The following is a 6000-nucleotide window of genomic DNA, read 5'->3' as shown; positions in this document are numbered from 1 at the left end:
AACATTATAAGTCAGATTGAACCAATTGTGCACTCTGTTGGGAGACTATAAAAAATCGAGAAAAACCCTAAGACAGCTACAGTGCATGTCTGCTCTGAAAAACTGTGTGTAGAAAATCTTATCCACAGCCTTGGCTTTAATTACCTCCTGCATACCTAGAGAACTCTCCAATTTTTGCTTCTAGCCAAGACCAATCTTATAAACCCTACACTTTCATATCTCACTGGCTCCTCAGCCTTTACGCATGTCTCGAAGTCACTTCTAACTCAGTATCTGAAGTGAAATGCATACACATCCAGACTGACTCTTCTCAGGGTTCCCTCTTTGAGTGAATGGCCCACCCAGGCCAGGCATCAGAATCCTAGGGGGTACCTTGAATCATTCCTCTCCTTTCCTGTCCCCTCCATCTCCTTCAACACAGTTCTCTCTCTCTTTTTTTTTCTGTCTCCTTTGCCAAAATTGGTTCCTGCCAAAAGTCTTTTTTCAGGCAGATGACTGAGTAATCCTCCCAGCCAGCGACCTAGATTCACTCTGGCCTAGGCACAGCCCCTTGCCCACATTGGAAGCTGGAGTGATATTTTAACATTTCAATCTGATCGTGTCATTACCTTTATTGAAAAATTTCAGTGACTTTCCACTGCTTTCAAAATTAGGATCCAAATTCTTAACGTGGCCTAAAAGGCACCCACCCGACCTAAACACTTCACACTCATCTCTGACACTCTCCACATCTTGCCACATTGGCCTTACTCAGATTCCTCTAAAACCAAGTCTCTTCTTGCCTTGAGTCCTTCATACACACACACACACACACACACACACACACACACACACACACACACACAACACCTAACTAATTTCTATCCTACTTTCAAGCTCTGCTCAACAGAAACTTTCCTTGCTGTCTCTGACAGATCCACCCCATTGTAATTTCTAAAATACCCTATATTTGCCATTTCTAATACTTATCACAATTTAACTAATTATGCAACTAGTTGTTTAAGATCTTTTTCTTTTGTTTGACATACATTTCATAAAAAGTAGAGGACATTTTTCTTTTTCACACTGTCTACCCAGGGTTTGGCATAGTGCATTGCACAAAGTACATATTGGCTGAAGTAAGTAACAATTGAATCACCTGCCTGAGTTAGGTGCAAAATGCCACTTTAAACAGTTATATGATTTTACCTTGTGGAAATTATTAAACATTAATGTTACTAACTATTCCTATTTCACTTAGGGAGAGGTTAATTTTAAACACATTTTAATAAAAACTGGGAAAGAAGAGGATGGGGATTTGCATGTACTAAGTGCTTACAATGTAGAAGGGCTCTAGGTCATTAAGTAATACCAATTCTAGTATAAGTCTCATAACTTCCCAGTGAGAATTCTTGAGAAAGGAATGGAGATCTAAGGAGTAGCTTGCCCATAGTCCACAGTTATCAAAAGGCAGAGATGGTAATCATTCAAAGGTCGCAACAAAATAAGTCCACATTTTGAAAACAGCATGATCAAATTTATCTTCTTATGTATTATGGGATTATGAAATAGTACCTTTTATATTGTAGGCATTCAATATTTGACAACAACTATGTCAATTATTTAGATTTTTATTAACAAAGAGATGCTGGGATCTAGTTTTGTTTAACTCAAGTGTCAAGAAACCATTTCCATCATATAATGGTCACTCCGTTTATGGAATGAACGACGAAAAGAAGGCTATTAGCAGTAGTGCTTTGATATATACACTGAAGATGTATTAATTGCCCACAAAACTTAAAAGTAAAGTGAAACTTTGGGGCTTTGTGGGAGCCCTCTTAATTAAATCAAGATAGAAAATAGCACATTTTCCATCTGCTTCTATGCCATGTGCTATCAGATACTTTGACCTTTTAGATTTATGGAAGACTCTGAAAAATATCCTTGTTCTCCATTTTGTTTATCCTAAGGACATAAGAACTTGCTAATGTGTCTTCCACGACCTTAAGGAAGCAGATGACAACTGGTTGTCCACTTCTCTGCCTCTATCTTGTATTCTGGGCTTGGTCTCTTAAGAGATAGCTGCAGCAGAGTAACGAGACAGGCGCCCCCTTCAGCAAAACTCATCTTTGGTGCTTTCAATTGCAGACTTGACTGTCAGTCATCCACAAAGAGATACATCTAATGCTGAATTAGGTCCCTTGCTACTGTGCGTGTGTGTGTGTGTGTGTGTACACACATGAGTGTGTGTCTCTTTTGGTGCTTTGGATTCTGATATGCTTCTCCTATGAAGCGGTAAGGCCACACCTAGGTGGGTGGGGAAAAAAGTAAGGGGCCTCACTTTAAAATGGTGCATATTCCTGGAATCAATGATGCAGTGAAGAGGAGGATCCTCAGAAAAGAATGAGCATTTAGAAGGTGGGCTTTAGAAAGAGAAGTGGGAATGGTGGTTGTTCTGTGGGGTCAGCCTCCCCCTCAGTAAAGATGGTGAGAGTTCACAGAGAAAGGAGCCTAGAGCTGGTGGGGAAGTGCCTCCTTAGGAGACCACAAGATAAAACACAAATGAATGATAATTTATGAACTATGTTGCCTGATTGTATGTTCCTATCTGGTTTTGTTTCCCTTTCTATTACATCTGAGCTTCAAGCGAAGTTTGTTTAAATCCTCCAGCTCTGCATCAATTCTAGTACTTGGAATTTAGAGAACAGTTGTGTTCCACATTTAAGCCGTACTATCATGGGTGAACATTGTCTTCTATTTATGTCCCTCATGTCCCCACTCTCTAGGCCCATGTGCTGGTGGCCAACTTGGTTTTCAGTGATGGACCATGTATTGGGTGACTTTCTCCCCAAATCACAGCAGAGTTTCTTAAGAAGAATCTGATTCCCAGAGAATTCATAAGCAGAAATATCAGTGTATTTTACATCTCTATACAACAGATAAGGAGAAGGGGCACACCAAGAAAATAATGTACCCCATCTTCCAAAATGTCATGGTTTGCTGTATAGTTAATAATCTAACGTAGGAGTCACCTCAAAGGAAATGAGTGGGTTGATAGACTTGTTATGAGCCTCTAAGAGCAGAGGCACGTGTGGGGGCCCTTATCGCAAGACAAGTACCCGACTTGGTCCCAGGACAGTAAAAGCTGTTGGGCCACGTGGACAATCCAACAAGAAGTTGTTGAGTGTGGATTTTGTGAGATCTCTCAGCATCCTTTGCATCACTCTCAAATTTGCTACTCTGGAGATTTGAGCAGTAATGCTTTCTACCATTGTTCTTTTTAGTTTCTCATCCTGTTAGGTTGTGAAAGAATCCTTGACTTCTGAGTTTAGGGACAAGTGGCTTACTCTCTGTGGATAGAAAGTAAGTATTTTTGATAAATATTTTTAGGGCTTTTGTCATTTGCAATCTTTTTTATTTTGTACTTTTATGTTTTACATTTTGTTTTGAAAATCATAGAGAAGTAGGGCTCTGCCAGACAAATACAAAAAACAGGCAAATAGAAAGGAACAAACACAATTATGTGGTCCCTTTCATGTGGAAACAGGTCACTCATGGCAATGAACATCTGTACATAAATTTCATTTATTATCATAACAGAAAAGAAAAACAAACATCCAGTATTTTTTAAAGAATTTCACCAACAACAATACTTGTAAATTTTAATTACATTTAAGTATTCTTTTCCTTCTCAGACAAGCGATTAAAAGTTTGTTCCTTGTATTTGTCCAACTTTTTTTTTTAAATTCAAAAAGCCTTCCAGGTAATTTTTATCTCATTATCAAAAATTTTGTGCATGGGAAAGTAGTATTATTCCAAATTTGTGATAATGATAGTATTAACACATATTTGCATAATAATCCAAAAGTACTGCATTCACAAAATAAACCTTGGAGGTACATTTCCCCATTTTATAGATGAAGAATGTAAAAGGTGGTAAAGTTGTGGGTAAATAGGGCTTACCGGAGGTCTGAAACCTTAATTTCTGGCTGTAATTTTGTAAGGATTAAGTAACTTCCCTAAATTCCGGAAAAGGGGGATTAGAACGGGCTTCCCAGATTGTCATTCCATTTGGACCACCAGTACCTTTGAACATTTCATCCTTTTGAGGGATTTCGAGGGAATTCCCTACTTTATGCATCCTTACCACTCTCTATCAAAACCTGATGTTCAGTCCCCAAGCCTCCCTTGAAGCTCCAGTTAGGGAGAAGGAAGCCACAGCTAGTGTTCAGGTGCAGCAGGAGGAGAGGTCCTAGCACAATCACTCACTGTCCAGCCTCAGGGTGTTGATGGAGCCAGTTGCACTGTCTGTGCCCAGTGCGAGGACAGACCAGAGCATCTCTAGTTCTGTAGCAGGATGTGGCATATTGTCCCTGCCTGTGTTACTTCCAAGCTTAATTCGTGGGCTTTTCCAGAGAATCTATGAGCAACTTAATATTCTCTAACAAATGTAATTCCTGCTTAAACTTATTAAGGTAAGTTTCTTTTATTTCAACTAAAAAACTCCACTGATACAGAGCTCAAATTTCTTTTACTAGGATGACTTAGCCCTCAAGCCAGAGAGTTCTTTAATGAACATTCTTTGGTCCCTTTTAAGGTTTACTCACTCAGTTTTAACATTTGCTCTCATTATGTGAACTGACCCAAACTACCATCTCTGGTTTGGCAATGTGAATACAAAGAGGGAAAAACTTTAGTTACAAAAATGTTGCTGTAGTTGAGTTAACTCATTTATTTAACAAATACAGTGTTAGTGTTGGGGGAGAGCAAGGGAAAGATGAACATACAGTTGGAAAAGCAGGTTTGGAGCAATATGGTTGAGGGTCTTAAATGTCATTTACTTATTCATTCAATCAGTATTTATTGAGTGCTTATTATGTGCCAAGTTAATTTCAGCTGCCAATGTCAAAACTGCCAGTGTTAGAACTAGCAACATGTATTAGGTAGCTTTCAGTGATATGATCACATTTGTGCTATAAAAATATGCCTCTAGCTGAAGAGTCTGTGAGAATAGAGTGAAGAGGAGTGAACCTCAAGGAAGGGAGACCAGATAGGAGGCATTTTTGACATTGTAAGTAAAACAAGATGATGATCTAAAGCAGGATGGGCAGTGAGGTGGCAAGAAGTGAAAAAAAAATTTAAGAGATTTTTATAAAAGTTAGAATCCATAGAAACTGCTGATTAATTGGATGCAGAAGATGAGACAGAGGGAAGAGATAAGAGGGAAAAAACAAGGCATTTGTCAGGGGTTAAAAATAACTGTAATTTGAGTGATTTACCCAGGAAGGAATGGAGCTATCCTGAGTCATCTAACTCTCCTACCTAGCTGTGACCTTACTTTGGCAGAGTATAATTATGGGCCCATTCTAAGGAAATGATCTAAGTGGTGGTGGCTTGCTTACTTGGAACTGAATCTCTGACCTGCCTTTCACAGATAAAACCTGTGCTGAATGCAGCCAATCAGCTCAGCACACTATTAGTCATCGGAAGGGGAAACAGACAAAGTTTGAGTTTGTGGAAAGACCATATAAATAGTATTAGAAGCACATGAAAATCAGTGAAGGGGTGCAGGCATTTTCGGAAGGTGGTGAAAACAGATAGTGGGAATACTTAGAAAAGACTTTAAGCTTCAGGCAGTGGCAGTCGAGCTAAGAAACTGATATTTCCCCCATTGTCATGTCCACAGAGGAGGGGGGTCATTATTTTTCTTCTTTATAAGACCTGAGCTGTCCTTTGGGGTAGACACTTTGAAGGTACAAATTGTGGAATCTCAACAAAGGTCCTAAAACAGATGACTATTTTCATGGAATGGAATTAACAACAGAAGAAGAAGGTGAAGAACAGAAGTGAAACCAAGATTCCCCAGTGCAAGATTTCTAGGATTAAGAGATGAGAAGAGTGGAGATGAATGTGTCATGCACTTCTTTAGAGAGACTGTGAGTTTAGGGAAGGAAAAATGCAGTAAAGTGAGAAAAAAATTAGACCTTGATAGTATATAGGAAAGGATCGTAGTATGCCTCC

Source organism: Camelus bactrianus, chromosome 5 (assembly GCF_048773025.1).
Source record: "Camelus bactrianus isolate YW-2024 breed Bactrian camel chromosome 5, ASM4877302v1, whole genome shotgun sequence".
Lineage (NCBI taxonomy): Eukaryota > Metazoa > Chordata > Mammalia > Artiodactyla > Camelidae > Camelus > Camelus bactrianus.
Note: the sequence above shows the minus strand (reverse complement) of the source record.